The following is a 20,489-nucleotide window of genomic DNA, read 5'->3' as shown; positions in this document are numbered from 1 at the left end:
AAGGACCGTGTCCGGGTCCTTGGAGGGAGAAATTACCGGGCCTTCCGAACTCGGAATGGCCCGGTAAGTCCTCATTCCGAGGACCCGGACCCTGATGCGATTTCGGCGGCAGCCATGCCACCAATAGCGCCATGGTTACAGCCAAACTTGTAATGAGGGCCAATGAGCCTTCTGTCCGTGGAGCGAACAGGAAAATGGGTCGGCAAAGCGGAGCCAGATATCACTAATTATTTGAAACATACATTTCAGTTCTTTGCAACAAAAAGTACTGGTCAGATTTCCACCACAAACACAAAAGCACGCTTTCTGACTCAAGTCCCTGCTCCTGCTGCAAATTTGGTGCAAATCCGTCCAGCCGTTCGGCCTGTAGCCGTGCGCAAAGTTTTTGCACATTCAGTCTATGGAAAAAAAAATTCAGAGCGGGCCATATACTTTTTTTGCAAAGTTTGGTGAGGATTCCTCCAGGGGAGCAAAATTATATATATATATATATATATATATTACATGGCCCGAACTAGCGGCTGTGTAGTTACGGTTACGTTTATAACCAATAGGAAGAGCACTGTTTAGGCGGCTTATAATTACTATATATATATTACATGGCCTGCGGTAGCAGCCATGTAGTTATGGTTAAGTTGTTAAACCCAAAGGAAGAGGACTTTTTTGGGCGTCTTATAACTTTGCTCTCCCTGGACGAATCCTCACCAAACTTAGCAAACAAAGTATATGGCCCCACTCTGAATTTCTTTGCAAAGTTTGGTGAGGTTTGGTCCAGGGGGGGCAAAGTTATAGGGGGGGTCCCAACATTTTTTTTTTTCCCATAGACTGAATGGCGAAAAAATGGCTGTCACACCTACATCCCAAACCGCCAGACGGATTTTCACCATATTTGTGACAGGAGCGGCGGCTTGGTCCCGTAAGTGTGCTTTTGTTGGTTTTTGTGTAAATCCATCCAGTAGTTTATTTTTAAATGACCAAAATATAAGGCAAACATTTTTTGTGATATCTATAACCGCTCCGCAGACTCACTTCCCTGTTTGGTCCGCGGACTGGCCTCTGATTGGCCAGGAAAATTCACAGACTTTTGCGTAGTCCACGGACATCGGGACGCAGCCGCTGATTGGTTGGTGAGAAAACGTGAAATGCGTCCGTTTTCCTGGAACACCCGCCATCTTGGATTTGCTGACTTTTTTGGGGTCCACGGACAGCGCAGTAAAAAACATTCAAAAAAGCAACATTGCACTTGTCAAACTCAACAATCAATCTCTGGGGATGTGGGGGAGATGAGGATGGGATATGGCCATAAGAAGCCAAAAAATGTCCTGGGTGTTAGTCTTAAAGTCCCTGTAACAATGTTTTTCCATTGAATTTCATAGGTTTTTATTAGTGCAACTTAACGATAACGTCCCCTTAACTAAGTTTTTTCATTGAATTTCATGGGTATTTATTAGTGCAACTTAACCATAAAGTCACTTTAACAAAGTTTTTTCATTGAATTTCATAGGTTTGTATTAGTGCAACTTAACCATAACATCCCTTTAACAAAGTTTTTTCATTGAATATATATATATATATATATATATATATATATACAAAAAAGGAAGATTGGAAGCCAATCAGGGGCACAACGGCACTCCGGCTATGCTCTTGATGAAAAACTGGATATCACAAACAATTCCACAGACAGTCAATGTGTACCGTGCAGCCAAAGTATCCTTTATTAATTAAAAATGCATGGACAAAGGAGGCAGCAACAGTGTCAGTGCAAAGAAGAACAATGCGTTTCACCCTACTCGGGCTTCGTCTGGTATGTGACAGAGAGAGAGCACTATAGTATTATAGGCAATGGTGTGTAAGTCCATTTTCAGTGTTTAGCAGTTAGGTGAAATAGCAGTTGTCAGACAAAAACACGGCCATGTTGGAACTATGTGACCACTCTTTTAGTGCCCTCATTTGAAGCATATTGTTAAAAATACAATATTATAATTCCCCTTGCATTTGTCCTGAATACCAATTTTCCTAGTGGGTTAAAGGTGGACAGTTAGCACGGGATTATTAGTTTCATATATGTTCCATTCTGATTTCCACCGTTACAAAAATTGTTTAAAGGAATAATTGTTCAACCTTTCCTTTTTACATCGGCCAGATTTTCTCAGCCCAAGTAGGCAAACACAATGCCATAACTTACACTACAATAAAGTGTCTGGTGCTTACAAAGTACATATTGCAAAAATTACTATTAAAAATACAGATGATTCATATGTATTAAAGTGCTATGTGCTATGTAAACATCAATGGACTATTGAATAACAAAGTGCTAAGTACTATCATAAAAGTGAATGTTGTAAAGCCACGTATGATTCATACATAAACCTGTGAGGCTGTATGTAACCCTTGCGGGTGCCTCTATGGTATGTTCTATCATACGCATTTCAACATGAGTATACAGAAAGAAACATGAAGATCAAAAATATATGTTATAAGTATTCATAATAAAAGACATGAGTCGATCTAATGTAACAATGGAGGCAGTGTGTTACCCTTGCGGGCGCCTATATGTTATGACTTAACCAACCCATATCTTAGAAAGGGTAACAAATGTAAATACAAAAAAAATATATGTTACTTTTTCACATTATTATAATGACATATCTGATATGTTAAAGTGCTTAGTACTATATGTTAGAATCACATCTCATGAATTAAATACAAACATATTAAAAATAAATGATCCACAATGTGTAAATATGTCACTTAATGAGATAAAATCTACAGCTAAAAAATCAAAGTGCAGGGTGCGAGATGTTACAATCCTATACTAATATATTGTATCTAAGGTTTCTTAAGAATATAGGTCACAATCCCATTGGTTATATTGGAAGCAATCAGTGCAATTTGTAAAAGATTTTAAACTTTCCATACAATCCACAACTTAATGATAGTACATTTTGCATAGTAATGCAGACAATACACGATTTTCATGCATATAAAACATCCTCTCCTATTTTCCAAACATGTGTGCTAGAATAGTGATTTACAATTGTTACTAAATAAGGAAAAAAAATAAAAAATAAATACCAAAATACTGCAAACTGATGCATGAACGTCCAAATCAAACATAATATACTAGAAACCTTAATTTGTTATGATTGCACACCAGAGATACAGAGATAGAGGGTACTCAGAGAGTTTGTACAATCACAGAAAGAACTGTGTCATCATATAATACAACACAATGTAATAATGATGATCTTAAAACTTCAAGATCCCAGGAATACATATAATTCTTTGTCACGATTGTGACCTCCCAGATATTTGGTGTTAAAATCTACTATATATCTAGATTCCATTTGTCTTAGAGTTCGCAATCTGTCCCCTCCTCTTGGATGGATTCCCACTGAGTCAATGATGAAATATTTAAAATATCTAATGTAATTTTGATGAACCTCCTCCAAGTGTATTGCAAGTGGGTAGGACATATCATGATTCTTGATTGCACGTAAATGTTGCAATATTCGTAGCCTAGCTTCCAGCTTCGTGCTACCAACATACCACAAGTTGCAATCGCAGGTGATCACATAGATAACAAATTGTGTAAAGCATCTCAGATCTTGTTTGATTTTAACTTCTTTCTTAGTTCGAGGATTTGAGAAAACTTTGATTTTCATCCCATGACGGCATGCTTTGCATTTAGCACAGGTGTGAAACCTGTTATTCTTGTTGTTAACCAAGTGTTAGTACTTTGTTTGGGTGACTGGAACATACTAGGTGAAAGTTTATTTTGTATAGAAGGTGGTTTTCTGTATGTCACAGTGGCATGTGTTGGCAAGTGTGGACTGATATCAGGATCTTGTTTCAAAAGGTGCCAATGTCGTTTTAAGATCTGTTTTGTTTCTTTGGCTCCAGAATTAAATGTGGTAATAAATCTGAGTGGGCAATATTCATGTGGTTGATCCTTTGTTTGATCCTTAAGTATGTTTTTTTTGGCCAAAATCATCTCCCGGGTTTTATTACAGGTTTGGTTATAAGCTTTATTTATAACTGTTTTCTTATAGCCTCGCCTTAGGAATCTGGCCGCAGTCTTTTTGGCATTGGTTTCCCATACTTCATTCTCACTACAGTTTCTTTTCACCCACAGGAACTCACCATACGGAATACTATCCTTAAGACATTGTGGATGTGAACTTGTAGCATGTAATAATGTATTGGTGCTCGTCTCTTTTCTGTGCAGCTCTGTACTTATATAATTTCCAATAACTTTCACCTTTATGTCTAAATAGACTATTTCCGTTTTGCTGTGATGTTTCGTAAATTGTAAGTTCTGCTGATTTTGATTCAGAACATGAAATATGCCCATTCAGTAATCGTCCAACTCCAAATGATAAATTAGTCTTCAATATATGTTTGCCACATAATTACTTTGTCTGTGTGTTCCTTATAGTTGTCATTGGAGAAAAGATATTCTTCCCACGCACCCATGTACAAATTTGCAAAAGTTGGAGCCCCTGCTGCGCCCATTGCCATTCCACAAATGTGGTTATAATATTTGGAATCAAACATGAAAGTATTGTGAGTCAAAATAAAATAAAGCATATCCAGAAGCATAAGTGAATGTTCTCGGTAACTCAAAGATCTTGTTGACAGAAATCTTTTAACTGCTTGTAAACCTTTAGAATGGGTAATACAAGTATAAAGAGAAACAACATCTAACGTGACCAGAAGAAAGTTAGATTGCCAAGGAATGTGTGCTATTTGGTTCAAAAATGCTGTTGCATCTTTTGTATAGGACGGTAAAGTTTCCACAAAAGGAAACAAGAAATTATCAACAAATTTCGAAGTATTTTCAAATAGGTCTAGTCATCGATTTATGGATTTTTGGTATAAAGTGTATGATTAGAGTCTTAGGATGATTTTTGGTTAAATAGTGTTTCTCTTTGATGGTAATGAGTCCTAAACCATACCATTTATCCAACATAGTATCATACTGCACTTTATACTCCGGGTAGGGGTTACAGGGTAGTTTGACATAATTACTCATATTATTCAATTGCCTTTCTGCTTCTTTTTGGTAGTCCTTGATATTAAGGACTACCACATTTCCACCTTTGTCTGTAGATCTTATAATAATTGATGTATCTGCTTGTAAATTTTCCATCGCTGCATATTGTAATTTTGTTGAATTCTGGGCTATTCCCGGTCTGATCATCAGTTTTTTTAGGTCATCCGTGACAAGGTCCTCAAATAGGTCTATTGTAGGACAAAATACATTGGAGGGATTGAATTTGGACTTGTTTTTCATACCACTAGGAACCACCATGCAAGTATCTATTTCTGTTGGTAGTTCAATTTGCCACTCATCTTGTGCTGCATGGAGAAGAATCTGGGTGGTTTCCTTTTCTCCTAAATTTGCAATATCTCTCAATGCCGGTATATCCCTTATGTTCAAAGGTGAAGGAATGGTGTTCAAACCAGGCATTGATACATTATCCAGATTGGTATGAAATTTGGTCAATCTCAATTTGCAGATAAAACAGTATAGATCAATTCTTACTTGGGAATGGTCAAAATTAGCAGTAGGGCAAAAAGAAAGACCCTTTCCTAATACTTCCTGTTGGTATTGAGTCAAGGTTCTATCTGATAAGTTAATTACTTGCATTGCATCTTTTACTGGGTGTTCTTCTTGTTTTTTCCACAGCGTGCCAGATGGCCTGTCGACTGCTCTCTTTATCTTCCTCTGTCCCCGACACCCCCTTGTTGACCTCCTTTTGCTGACATTGTGTTTTGGAGTTGCTTGCCTTTGTTTGTATTTTGCACTTGTGTTGTTTTGTCCACTTGGTGTAATAGTCTCATTTCCTCTAAAAAACTTAACCTAATAGGGGTATCTTCACTACTAGAGTTTGAGACATCTGTGGAAGTGCTGGCATCCTCCTCTAATTCTGATTCAGTCAGACCTGCGCTTTCATCATTGGCCTCTGCCTTCTTTTGAATAGCTTTGCGTACATTGTCATATTTTGTCTACAGCCGCTGATTGTTTGAGGTGAAAACGTGAAATGCGTCAGTTTTCCTGGAATGCCCCCCATCTTGGATTCGCTGACTTTTTTGGGGTCCACGGACAGCGCAGTAAAAACATTAAAAAAAGCAACATTGCACTTGTCAAACTCAACAAACAATCTCTGGGGATGTGGGGGAGATGAGGATGGGATGGAATATGGTCATAAGAAGCCAAAAGATGTCCTGGGTGTTAGTCTTAACCTCCCTGTAACAATGTTTTTCCATTGAATTTCATAGGTTTTTATTAGTGCAACTTAACGATAACGTCCCCTTAACTAAGTTTTTTCATTGAATTTCATAGGGTTTTATTAGTGCAACTTAACCATAATGTCACTTTAACAAAGTTGTTTAATTGAATTTCATAGGTTTTTATTAGTGCAACTTAACCATAACGTCCCTTTAACAAAGATTTTTTCGTTGAATATATATATATGTATATGTATTACATGGCCACGGTAGTGGCCATGTAGTTATGGTTAAGTTGCTGTTTCCATAGGAAGAGCACTTTTTGGGTGGCTTTTAACTTTGCGCTCCCTGGACGGATCCTCACCAAACTTTGCAAAAAAAAGTATATGGGTCACTCTGAATTTTTTGCAAAGTTTGGTGAGGATTCGTCCAGGGGGGGCAAAGTTATAGGGGGGTCCCAAAACTTTTTTTTCCCCATAGACAATGCGAAAAAATGTGCGCACGGCCACAGGCCAAACCGCTGGACGGATTTACACCAAATTTGCGGCAGGAGCGGGGGCTTGGTCCCGAAAGCGTGCTTTTGCAAATTTGGTGTAAATCCGTCCAGTAGTTTTTTATAAAATGACCAAAACGTAAGGCAAAAAAATTAGTGATATCTGTGTTCGCTTCGCGGACGGACTTCCCTGTTCGCTCTGCGTACAGCACCCCGATTGGCCCATGGCCTTGCGTCATGTCCGCGGATATGCGGCGTGTTTGCTGATTGGACGGCGAGGGGTGTGGAGCGCGTCAGATTTTCTGTGGCGCCCGCCATCTTGTATTCGCCGTCGACCGCGTACAGCACGGTGAAACGTGGATAAAAAATTGTATTTAGTGCCGCGACATTTTTGTTGCGTTCGATTTGTCCGCGTAGAACACGGCTGTTCTGACATTTTGTAAATAAACTAAATGGTGGGGTGTTTAGAGGACGGAGTATGTGTCATTTTTGTTCACAAGGAAGGTAAAAAAGAGCTATGAACACTCGCAGTGTACTTAATTGTTCGTAAATACACAAACTGGGGGTGTCCTCAGGACGCTGTCCGTATTGTAATCTGTCTAGTTGAATGTGTTCTAAGTACACTCGCGTTGTCCCGAAATGGTTGCAATTACACAAAATGAGGGTGTTCTGAGAACGTTGTTTGTATTGTTCGTTGTCAGGGTGAAAGTGTTTTAAGACCACTCCTTTTGTCCGCTACTAGTACAATTTCCTATGGGCGTCAACCGACTTTTTGTCCACTAAAGAAATGATAAATCCGGCTGGTGTGCGCCGACATTATGTGATAATCCTATGACTGGCGCTATTGACCTGGCTGACTTGCTTTTGCGACACTAAATCATATCTCCCGCCCCTAAGCCTGATATTATCAAAGCATTCATATTCCCCGCCTCCCTCTGTGACGTTACAGGGTGCGTCATCAAACGCGCCCAGTTCTCTCCAGTCCTAAGTGAGTTTACACCGAACCCGGAAGACAACACATATTATGTCACAACACAGCGCGCCACAATTCGGAATACGAAACAGTGATTTAAAAGCAAACAGCAAGATTGTACATTTTGTAAAGTACATTTATTTGACATCAAATGTTTAGAGAATATTCAGCAATTTGCATTTGTCTTTGTTGTCGATCCGCAAAAGTTCATGTTGAGGCACGCAATGTTCCTTTGTGGTACAGAGGGTGTTAGATCAGCTTACAACTCAGTGCGCCACAATTCGGAATATGAAACTGTGGTTTAAAAGTAAATAGCAGGATTGTACATTTGGTAAAGTACATTTATTTCACATGAAATGTTTAGTCAATATTCAGCGATTTGCTATTGTCTCTGCTGTCGATCAGCAAAAGTTTATTTTGAGCCACGCGTTGTTCCTTTGCGGTAGATAGGCTGTTGGTTTATGATAAAAGCAGTAAATGGTCGCTCTGATAATCGGAAGGTTGCTCCAACAACGAGCCATTAGACCACCCTATTGGTTGGTATGTTGTTTGTAGCCGCTAGTCCTGCGTAATGGCATATTGGTCCTTGGCGATTGTCCCATAAAATGGTGAGGGTCATGAAGTTGTATATTTGGACCTGCACCTGGCAGTTGAAGACCCCATCCGCTGGAGTCTGTAAATCGTGACATAGGCAAAATGGGGCTACGTACCTGTTTTAAAAAACATAAATTAGTCTCACCAGTCGATCTTCATTAAAAATCATCATTTTATTTATTAGGGTGTGAAACTATTTGCTATCGAAGATAGTGCAACGGAGTATGTTAATAATAAAATAATAATATTTTCCCATTCATATAGCGCTAAGAACCGTGAGGTATCTAAGCGGTGCTTATTGTTAACCACGGTGTGTGGTGCTCATTTATCGACCACGGAAGGATGAAAGGTTGAGTTTGGCCTTGCCGGGATTCGAACTTGCGTTAGCAAGCTGTGCATGGATGTCAAAGCGAGTGTTGTACTTGCTGTGCCACTTGACAGGCTACAGTGAAGTGGCACAGCGAGTAGAGCGCTTGACCACCTATAGAGTGGTTAAATTCTTTCTATTAACCCACCCTGTGTCGTCTGCCTTTTTCAGAGCCCTCTAAACGACAGGGGATCAATTCGGCGGTGATAGTGCGCGGTAGAAAACATTATGCCACTTTCAACGAACAAGTTCAACTTGAGCAGTCTTTAATGCTACGCTATTGTAATTATATTTGGTATAAAATAATCTAAAGGGTTACTTACAGTACAATTGCAATTTCCATTGTCTACGAGTAGTGCAGTCCCAAAATACGACTCCGCGTGTGCGAACTATCTTTCGCATAGTGATATTATATATAAAAGTGGTTTCGTTTCTGAAATTTCATCCTTATCTTCTCTTACGTTTTAGCAACACTCCTTCAAGAGAAGTCTTTCATCACAATGTCTGTCTTTTAAGGTCAAAACACAATACAACGTTATAGTCCGCTTCGTGAGTCTCTCCGAGGCCTGAGAAAAAAATGGAAGCAGCTGACCTTCACTGTGAACGAGCATAAATTCTTACTTTGCAACATTCTGTGTAAATCCATCTGTGAGAAGTTGGTTTTTGCCCGCCATGTTTGTATATTGTTTGCGTGATATTAAAAAAAGTTTGTTTAAGGGACGTTATGGTTCTAAGTACAGCCGAAAGACCCCTGAAAATCGCAAGTTAGGGTAAGCTATGAAAAATAACTCACGCCACCACCGTGCACAGATAAGACTAACACCCAAAGATGACATCGCAAATGTCATTAATGAAATCACTGATGACATCACATGTGTATGTACTTTTCATGGAATTTGTGTACTAGGGATTTTTATTATAATGTTGCGAAAAAAGTGTCAAGGATATTGCAATAAATATCATACCGTTATTAGTGCTTTGAACAATGCATTGATATAAATAGCATTGTATTATGGGATTCTATCTAGTATACTGAGCTTCTAATGGAGAAACAGAGCATTGTGTGCAGAGTACAAGATGAAAGTATAATATTTGTAATGTTAATGTTGAATAATGAAATGATAATTGTCCTGAAATGTTCGAAAATTCACAAAATGGGGGTGTTCTGAGGACGTTATTCGTATTGTGTGATTGCTTAGCTGTATGCAATGAGGGAATGGCACAGAGAGTAAAGTGGACGCCGTCCGCGGACACCGCGGCTGTTCGTGGACAGGGCGTGCTACATCCGGGTTTTTCCAGGAAATCCAACATGGAAAGAAGACTGTACGGATCAGCCAATCAGATGTCGAGGTTGTGGATTTGTGTTGAAAGAGACTGTGTGTAGTGAAGATGGCAGAAGTGGAGAAAGTCAGGGTGTTGGTGCTTGGAGATATGTTTGTACATGGCTTACAACAGTACGCTGAATGCAGGCATGTTGCAAAGAACTTTGATGTGAAAGGAGTGGAGGTGGTGTGGAGCACTGTGCCTGATTGCAATGTACAGGGAATTGTACAAGTTTGTGAGGATATGGCCACGATGAACAGTCCGCATGTGGTAGTTTTGCACTATGGTGCTTTCCATTTCCGCAACGTCAGTGCCCCTACTTTGTTGGCTGATTTGGAACGCTTGGTTCAAGCCGTAATGAAGATCCTTCCAAATGCAAAAGTAATTTTTTCTGGATTACTACCTAGGGCAATATGGGACAATAGTTCAGTTTTTTGTCCTCAGCAAAACATTGCTAGGTGTGTCATCAACCGAGGCATGTGTGCCTTCATGCTTAGAGCTGGTATGTTCTTCTGTAACAATGAGAATATTGATGCCAGTAATGCTGTTAATTTTAAAGAAGATGGCATTTCTTTATCTTTTACGGGAAATGCCTTTCTATTTTGGAATGTAAGGGTTGCTTTGGAGAAGTTTATGTGAAGATTTTAGGAGTAAAGTAAGAAAAAAAAAAACAAGAAAAAAAATACAAAATAACAGGTGTCTGTCAAGCATCTGTAAAAAAAAAACAAAAAAAACGGCTCTTTTCAGAGCCAACTTCAAAGGGGAAATGGGGCACACTATTCAAATTTACATTCACCACGCTCAGATTTTTGATATGTCCGCAGACATGGCGGTAGTCCGCGGACATGAAAATCACTACGAGGGGGTTAGTATGTTCTATGTTACATGTATATGAAGTCAGGGATATTATGGTTAAGTTGTGCTACTAAAAACCTATGAAATTCAGTGAAAAAACTTTGTTAAAGGGACGTTATGGTTCAAAGTAAAACCGAAAAACCCCTGAAATTCGGCAGTTATGGTAACATAAGCAACCATAACTCGCGCCACCGAGCACTGCTAACACTAACACCCAGGACATCAAAGATGACATCACAAATGTCATTGATGACATCACTGATGACATCACATGAGTATTTACTTTTCATGAAATTTCTAAACAAGGGATTCTTAATATAATGTTGAGAAAAAAGTGTCAAGGATCATTGCAATAAATATCATAAGCTAATTAGTGCATTAAATAATACCTTGATATAAATAGCATTCTATTATGAGGTTCTATCTAGTATGCTATGCTACTCATGCAGAAACATAGCATTGTGTGCAGCATACATGATGAAGGTATAATATTCATAATGTTGATATGTTGAATAAAGAAATGATAAATGTTTTCTTATTAGAGTTTTGTGTACTGTGAAATATGTAATAAGTATCTAATAAAACCCATGTATTACATAATTGCATTACTACAGACAAAACACAAAGAGACAAGAAAGTGAACTAAGCAAAAAAGCAGAAGTAGTAGCAGAAACAATTCATAACCTAACTGATTATTTTCATGCAAATAAATGATTGCTCTGTTTCAAAGCTGCTATTTACCTATGTATATGTATCACATGATGTGACTGAACCCTAAGGAAAGTAGTGTGAGTACAATGTATACAAATATGAGCATATACAGGGAAAGTACAGCCATAAAAAAACAACAGAACTATCAAGTGCTGATAAGGCTATTGCTTATCTTCATGCACAGAAAGCAGCCCATGGCATTGAGGCGCTGTTACTTACAAGAGCTTAGTTACAGAAATAGTGGTATTCAGTGGTACATTATGAATTCCACAAGGCATACAAATGATATTTTGGTTGGTACAGTTAGTCATTACAATACAGTTCATGCATTAAGAACATATGATATGTATTCAACTGGTGCGACGCATCTTATGTGAATAAGATAGTTTTCATGATTTTGAGGAAGGCGCTGAGGGTCAATGTCAATTAAAAAAATCAATGTCTAAATTAAAAACAGTGCTATATACAAACAAAATTACTAATTTGTTTCCTTTACAATTTCAGTGAAGACGATTCTCCTGAAAGAAGCAACCGAATTTGAAGTACAAAGAAGAACTAAGAAGAAACCTGCTCATTTCAGAAAAAAAGTAAGTTGAATACCACCATATTAGTTGTACTATTATTCAAACACACTGTAAGGTTAATTCATGCTATTTCTGTGCCTAAAAATAGAGATTGTGCACCATTCTGTCTACAAATCCCCGTTTCTTAAACAGAGATTTACAGGCAGAATGGCGCACAATTTCATATTTTTCGACACACAAATGACCCAACTCAACCACTAGAATGTTGATATTATAGAACAAACAACTGTTTTAATTGTATACCATTAGATTTACTATTTCTACTTCTCCACACCACCAGCTTACTTTCTACGGTCATCTGAACCCCAGTTTAGTAGCACATAAATTCAAGAATACCCATCCTAATTAGTTGTAGTTGCCCAATGCACAATCACACACCATTACATACATCTGTATTATCTTACTCACACACTCATGCACACAGCACACATACATTAAGAACTCCCCAACCCATACCTTCTTTATTTTTTACAACAGACCCTAAAGAATGCCTATCAAATATCAAGTCCGTAGAAAGCAACGGGGAAGCAGAGCAAATGAAAATAGAAGTGTCCAAAACAAGCATCCATCTCCAGCAGAATTTGTAAAAAAGTTAAAACAAAACAGTTAATACAGTCATTTAGCGAAACAAAACAAGCTTCAACTACAGAAACTTTTCCTCTTCTATCAAAATGTAAAACGAACCACAAAACAATTAACAAAAAATCAGCTACCACTACAGTTAAAACTGCTCCTATAATTCTTGATATAGTACAAAGTAAGCATACCAAAAAAAGTATTTTAGCAAAAATGTTCTGTCACAGAGTCCTTCAAAATCTTATAAAAACAGGAGAGAAATCAGGCTCAACCCTTAAAACCTATCGTAGGGAATTAATTTTAGAAGCGTTGATAGACAGTGCAATCCTTCTCAAAAGAAAGTTATTTATTTTAGTGTTAAACAAAATGAAACCACTAACAAAACTAATGACTAAATTACAAAAAAGACTTCTCAATAAACGAAATGTCAACAGAAATAACTTCTTAAGTATCTGTGGAGGTGAATGGAGTCACACTACGAGCACAGAACCATACTTTAATGAAGAAGCATACAAACAAAAGCAAACAAATACAATTGCCATACATAGCAGTGGACGAGGTTATGAAAAATTTAATAATACCATAATGGAACAAGAAATACTGCTTACAAAAATATCCCCAGAAAACTTAGAATTACCTCTCCATTCAACTGAATCAGAACGTCTAGTATACAATGGCCATCCACGTCAATGTGTAATATTCCCAAAAAATCTGTCAAGTCTTTACGCCAATTCCTCAATCAATATGTGACAAAATCAAAATTAAACTACTGCAAAATATGGATACCTGTCCAGTGCGCAAGTACACAGGACTACAAGGACATTCATTGGCCTGCATTTCAAGACCTACTTGCAAAACCACCTTCCATTATATCAAAATGATATCAACACATCATTCAACTATAAGAAATCTAGTCTATAAACTGTACTATGCTAAAAGTCCTGCTCTAGCACTAGCCAATTTAAATAACATTCTTCTACATGATACAGCAAAAGACCTACTTGAAGAAATCGACTATATCCAGAACAAATATTTTAGAAGTGAAAGCCACTTACAGAATGAAATAGCTTTAAAGCAAATTAGCAACAATTCTATGAATGGCAACCTTCTACTACACACATACAAAAAAGAAATACTGAAATTTAAAAGTACATCTGCTGAAATACCAAACCATGTGTGTGTATGTTGCCGTAGAACTTTTTATAAAAGTAACACAAAAACTGTAGACGTAACATACAAAATAGAAGAGAATGAAGATTCTAAATGGTTTGAATTAGCTCTCTACCTTATAGCAAAAAACAAATACGAAATAACTGACCCCTTAATACTTTGCAGTTACTGCACTACAAAACTTGACAACAACCAAACTCCTTCATGTGCTATCACACATAATTTGGAATTATTTCCACTACCAAAACCTCTACAACAACTCTATTTATATGAGAGCATCATAATTCAAACAGTGCACAAATTTCAAGCAATAATACACCTTCAACCAAAAACAGCAAAATTACATCCCTCTGAATTAGTGAAAGGTATTCGGGGAAAAGTAGTGTATTTACCATTAGATCTAAAAGAAAATGTGCACACTCTAGGAGTGCAACGTCCAATGGAGCAATCTTTAATTATCTTATTAAATGGTGTACCTACAAAAGACAAAAAAAATTGGCAACAACTGGTAGATTTACATAAAGTTAGACAAGCCTTGCAATATCTAAAAGACAATAATGAATACTTCAAGAAATTAATATTGAAGAAAACTTGAAAGATACCACTGAAATAATTCAAGAGACACAAGAAGCTGGTCAATTTGAGCTCCTAGATCCTCCTACAATATCCAATACTTTAGACCATTATACAATTCACCCATTGCACTCTAATGACACCGTAGAAGATGCACTAGAAACGTATCAAATGCGTCAAACAAAAGGATCACCAATCAGCATATGGGAAAAAAGTATAGAAGCACGTGCTTTTCCTCTACTCTTTCCTACTGGCAAAGGAGGAAGGTACGATGATAGACCTATTCAAATAACAGCATCAGAATACCGCTCATTACAGATGTATTCTGAAGATCCCAGATTTAGGGAAAATGTGGAATACATCTTTGAAAGCGAACTAGCAACTTTATGTTACAGAGTTGCACACACATTAAAATCAGGATCCCACTTTCAAAATATGTCAGCTACAAAATTATTACAGAAAGTGCAACAAAAAGAGGTTTTACAATCAAATATTACAAATCTATTAGCAAATATGCGTGGTACTAAAGAGTACTGGTTTCGATGTCATGGAGATGTACGTTGTATGATAAGAAACCTTGGCTCACCCACTTGGTTTGTTACATTAAGTTGTGCAGAATATGCATGGGAAGATGTACATGATTTCCTACGCATATCAATCAAAAACAAAACAAACATAGATATACTAACACCTGGAGAACATTGTTCTCTAGATCCTGTTAATGTTTCAAGATATTTTCACCATCGCTTCATTGCTATGCTACACTTTATTTGTAATAAAACTGCTCCTCCCCTCGGAGAAGTGCGACACTTCTTTTGGAGAAAAGAATACCAAGCCAGAGGAGCACCACATATCCACATGCTTTTATGAATTAAAGATGCTCCTAAATTTGGTCAAGACAGTGATGCCACTGTTTTACAGTTTATTGAGAAATATGTCACTTGTGAAATTCCATCAGAAGCAACAAATAGAGATCTTCATGCACAAATTTTACAATTTCAAAGACACAAATGTGGCAAATATTGTCGTCGCAAATACAAAAACAAAGGGAACTATCACACCAAATGCCGCTTTGGTTTCCCTAGACCGGTTACAAAAACAGGTCAAGTGAACAACTTCATGTCTTCAGTTAGACATAGTGTTAAAGGTAAACCACCTAAAAATACATATTACATAAAAAGAACAGGAGAAGAAAATTATATCAATGATTACAATGCAATCATTGCCCACTTATGGAAGGCAAACATAGATGTGCAGTACATTGCAGACAATTCCACTGCAGTTGTACGATATGTTACAGCATACTTAACAAAAGCAAAAAAAACACAGCTGTCTCAGAAATTATACAGTTTGGGCATAAAAATGCTCTCCGATAGAGAATGTGGCTTCTATGAAGCAGCAGATTGTTTAACTAGTACTGCTTTGTATGGAAAATCTGAAAATATAGTATGGCTAAGTCTTGGTCCTGCTAAATCTAGAAAAAGAGTTCTAAAATCATACGAAGATATTGGGCCTCATTACGACCCAGGCGGTAAGTTACCGCCTGGGCCGTGACTTTACCACCATGGCGTAAACTACGTTTACGCCATGGTGGTTGGCGGACTTACCGCCCCATTCCGACCTAGGCGGGGCGGTAAGTCCCCAATCCCCATTTACCCTTCCCCATTCCCATTTTTGCCCCATAGGACATAATGGGAGTGGGGAAGGCGTTAATTAAGCCACCGTAAATTACGGTGGCGTAATTAACTCCATGGTCCCTTAGCGCCATGGATTTTAACACCTGCTAAAAGCAGGTGTTAAAAGCACCATGGCGCTAGGGGACCTCGTAATCAGGCGGTAAGGGTCGGCGCTGTTAACGCTGCCGTAAACCCCTTACCGCCTGAGTTGTAATGAGGCCCATAGAAACAATAGCCAAACATGATCCCAACAGCCAAGACATTTTAAAAAACAATTTACTGGACACATACTACCCAAACAGAAGTAACACTTTGGAAACCATCCATGTGTCTATACCACATAGCCCAAAACCTCACATACAAAAATAATATAAAACCTGATGAAAAAAAAGGTAAATACAGAGTGACAAATTATGAAGGCAGCTTAGTAAAACTCACCAAACGAAATGTAATTAATCACATCAAATTGTCATTAAAGACTCCTCAACATAAAGAACTATATTACATGTCCCTGCTACAACTATTCAAACCATGGAGGAAAGAAGAAGAAATACTAGATAACTATGACTCATATGAAGACGCTTTCAAAGCAAATTAAAGCACTATAACTGATGTAAATTTTACACAGTACAAAACAATGTTGCACAATGAACAGCAACACGAAGAAGAACTTCACTCCTGACAGTAGTCAACCTTCTGTAACAGGAAGCCAAGAACCAGTGGGAGAGCCACTAATAACAAATGAGGCAGAATTAGCTATGACAGAAGTAGAAAACACCATGTGTCAGTATGAAGATAAAGAAGACTTAACTATACTACAATCAAAACTAAACAATGAGCAACGTAGCATTTTTTGAGAAGTAACACAAGAAATTGCACATGGTGTACAACATGAAAACAAAGAATGCACCTGTCAAAATTACAAACCTATACTACTGTACGTCAGTGGTGAAGCTGGTTCTGGCAAAACATTCTTAATCAAAATCATCAGTAAGTTCCTTCAACAATTGACAAACAACAAACTGTCAGCTGTTGTCACTTCCCCCACAGGTTTAGCTGCCTACAACATAGGCGGTGTCACTTTACACCAAAACAAATAAGTCTATTACAAACTTTCTACAGAAGCTGCAATGGAACTATGCAGAGTAGTAAAACAAATGAAAATGCTACTAATAGATGAAGTGAGCATGGTCTCCAACCTAATGTTGGCTTTGATTCACCTCAGATTACAAGAAGTACTCAAAACAAACTACGAAGAGCTCTTTGCAGGAAAACACATTATTGTTTTTCGGAGATCTTCTTCAATTGACACCAGTGAAAGGTGAGCCTATGTTTAAAACCTTAGGACACAAACTCTGCCGTAAAACTGTTGGCAGCGTAGGAAATGTCAACCTTTGGCAACATTTCAAATACAGAAAATTAACAGAAAACATGCGGCAATCTGCAGATCTCACTTATGCCAACATCTTAAGAAGTATTAGAGATGGTATACTAGCTCAAGAAGCACAATCAATATTTAAAACCCGGCACATTCATGCACTTTATGGCGATAATGCATGTGCTACAGATGTTATGGAAGAATTAGCCCACAAAAATGTCAATTGTATGGCCTTAATGCCAACTCTTGCAAGCTGTTTCAAATTCAATGAAACAATGTTAAAAAATGAAATTCAACCAATATTGGAAATTAGCGCCACAGACAAACTAGACGTACTTGGTATGGCACTACCCATGTGTGAACAAGCCACAACAAGACTAAATAGTTTAGAAAATTCAATCTCCAACACAGCTGGATTGGAAAAAATATTAAAATGATCCTTAAATTGCAGAGTAATGCTTAAACGTAACATTGACATGGACCAGGACTAGTTAATGGAGAACTGGGTACAGTTGTTGGCTTTCAAACATACCCACGTGACAACAACATTCAGTTTGTCAATATTCTCTTCGACAAACTTTCAGAAGTAAAAAGGATAGGACGCTCAGCAGCTCGATTCAGTCTCTTCAAAGACATGTATGTATGCAGAGAACAATTTTTTCTAACTCTTGCATACGCAGTCACCATTCATAAATCACAAGGTCTTACCCTAGCCAAAGCATTAATAGACATTGGTAACAAAGTCTTTAAAGAAGGCATGAGCTACGTAGCACTATCAGGCTTACGTACACTTGACGGTCTATTTCTAATCAACTTTGATGCAAGTAAAGTAAACGCTGATATTCCTTGCATTTTAGAATACAATAGACTTCGTTCACTATACACCCCATCTAAAAACATATCCTGTTCCACAAAAAGTAAAACATTGTAAAAGAAAACTAAATCAAGCAGAAATACAACAGGATATCACTGCAAATCCTCCAGAATTACCTGGTCCATTTAAACTCTCAAATATAATTGGTGTAAATTGCTACGCAAATGTAGCAATGAATATTCTATTTCAATTACCACCAATTGTTGACAATATATACTTACACAGTACAGACCAATTGTGTTTGCAAATGTTAGTACTTCATAGAAATTCAACAAACAATCCTAATAACACATATAGTATTTATGGAATAAGACAACAATTGGACTACTGTGCTGGAATGGTGAAATTCACTATAAACTCACAGGAAGATCCACAAGAATTTACTTACTACAAGTACTGGAAAACAAAAACATACCAGAGAAAGATCAATGAGCAAATAAAATCATACAAGGAAAAGCAGACACCTGATTATACTAGCGATGACAGACGCCTAAGTCACTCGCAACAAACACGCCAGTCACGCAGAAGTAGAAGAAGCTACGACTCTGACACTTCCTTTACAGACACTGCATCGATGGAAGACTCAACACGAACACGCCATCCCTACAGAGATGTACAACCGATCAGAAGAATTTACGAGCCTGAAACGACCTTTGCAGAAATCGTATCGGCAGAAGACTCAATGATGACCAACTCATAACAATCAATTAATCCTGAGTTCACGTGGTCACTATGCTTGTGGAACACTAGAGGGAACCTACACCTTTTTACAAATCCATCTAATCAACTAGAACAATATCAAATTATATGCCTTCAAGAAACCTGGCTCAGCGACCCACCGGCATGTGATGGTTTTATCACCTTTCTCAACCCAGCCATCGTTCAAAAACAAGGAAGACCCGCATCTGGGTTACTCACTTTAATCAAGATAAACCCATGCCGTACAATAACAATCTCTGAGAACATAAACCCTTGGACCCAACTTATCACACTAACCTCCACAAAGATTGACAAAAAAGGAGAAAGTAAAAATGACTTAATAATCCTAATTGTAAACCTCTAATGGAACCCAGCAGCAATAACAACGGATGCCTTCCTAGATGGAGTGTTCCTCTCAATTGACAAAGCTACAACAAAATATCAGACATTGGAAATAATAATCTGTGGCGACCTGAATATTAAGTTATACAACAAGAATGGCTGTCTTGAAACCAACTCAGAACTCTCTCCAAATGCAAGGAGATGGATAAAAGAAACCACAACACAAAATTTAATACTTCTGAATCATGAAAGCACCTCTACACTCTACATGGAGTAGAGGTTCATCCCACGCAATTATCGATTACATATTTCTATCTGAAAGCCTACATCAATCAGTCACAAAAGTACAAACGGTACACACCGACAGGAGTGATCATAATCAACTTACTGTCCACTCTCAACCTTCTTTACAACAAAGAGACCCAGCAATATAAAATCTGCTAGAATTAAATGGTACAACATCAAGATTAAGGATCCCACAACCAACCATAGCCACTTTACCGAAAAAATTCCAAGACGCCAACCTGACAGACTCTGCAAAACTTAACTATGAATGGATTTTAGTTCCTTTCCGACAAACCACTAAAAACCGTCTTCATAAAGACCACCATCATTCATATAATCAAGAAATTGCTGAAAGGAAAAAATCCCTAAATCGAACAATACGACAACTAAAGAAAACCTCAACTGCAGAGAACATTAACCAGATCAAATCTCTGAAACAGAAGTACTCCAATTGGATGAAAGCTCAAAAAAGCGCCATTCAACAAGCTGACGCAGAAAACATATTGAAACTCCACAAGACTCACAATACCAGAGAGCTCTGGAATTTGCTCAACGAAAACCATCAAAAACAACATAAACTCACAGCCAATGTAGCACAAGAAACTTGGATAACTCACTTTGCCACCATCTACGCATCACGTAGAACAGATCTACAGAACACACTGCCTGCAATAGAACCAACATGGAAAGTACATGCGGAATTCGAAGACTTCATTCAACTGATCAAAAAGCTTAACACCTCCAGAGCACCAGGCCCTGACGGTCTATCTAATGCTGTC

General features: G+C 37.9%; 1 long non-coding RNA gene across 2 annotated transcripts in view; it reads left to right on the top strand.

The window, feature by feature from the left end:
• Positions 1-20,489, top strand: part of LOC138569712 (uncharacterized) — a 726,779-nt gene that overhangs the window by 428,946 nt on the left and 277,344 nt on the right. Inside the window, exon 2 of one of the 2 annotated variants that reach the window (XR_011303305.1) lies at positions 12,058-12,140. The exons of the other annotated variant lie outside the window; for it this stretch is intronic. This is a non-coding gene — a long non-coding RNA (uncharacterized lncRNA). The remainder of the gene's footprint in view (positions 1-12,057; positions 12,141-20,489) is intronic. 2 annotated transcript variants of the gene reach the window in all.

Source organism: Ambystoma mexicanum, chromosome 2q (assembly GCF_040938575.1).
Source record: "Ambystoma mexicanum isolate Mex_15411 chromosome 2q, UKY_AmexF1_1, whole genome shotgun sequence".
NCBI classification, from domain to species: Eukaryota; Metazoa; Chordata; class Amphibia; order Caudata; family Ambystomatidae; genus Ambystoma; species Ambystoma mexicanum.
This window is presented reverse-complemented; position numbering and strand designations above follow the sequence as displayed.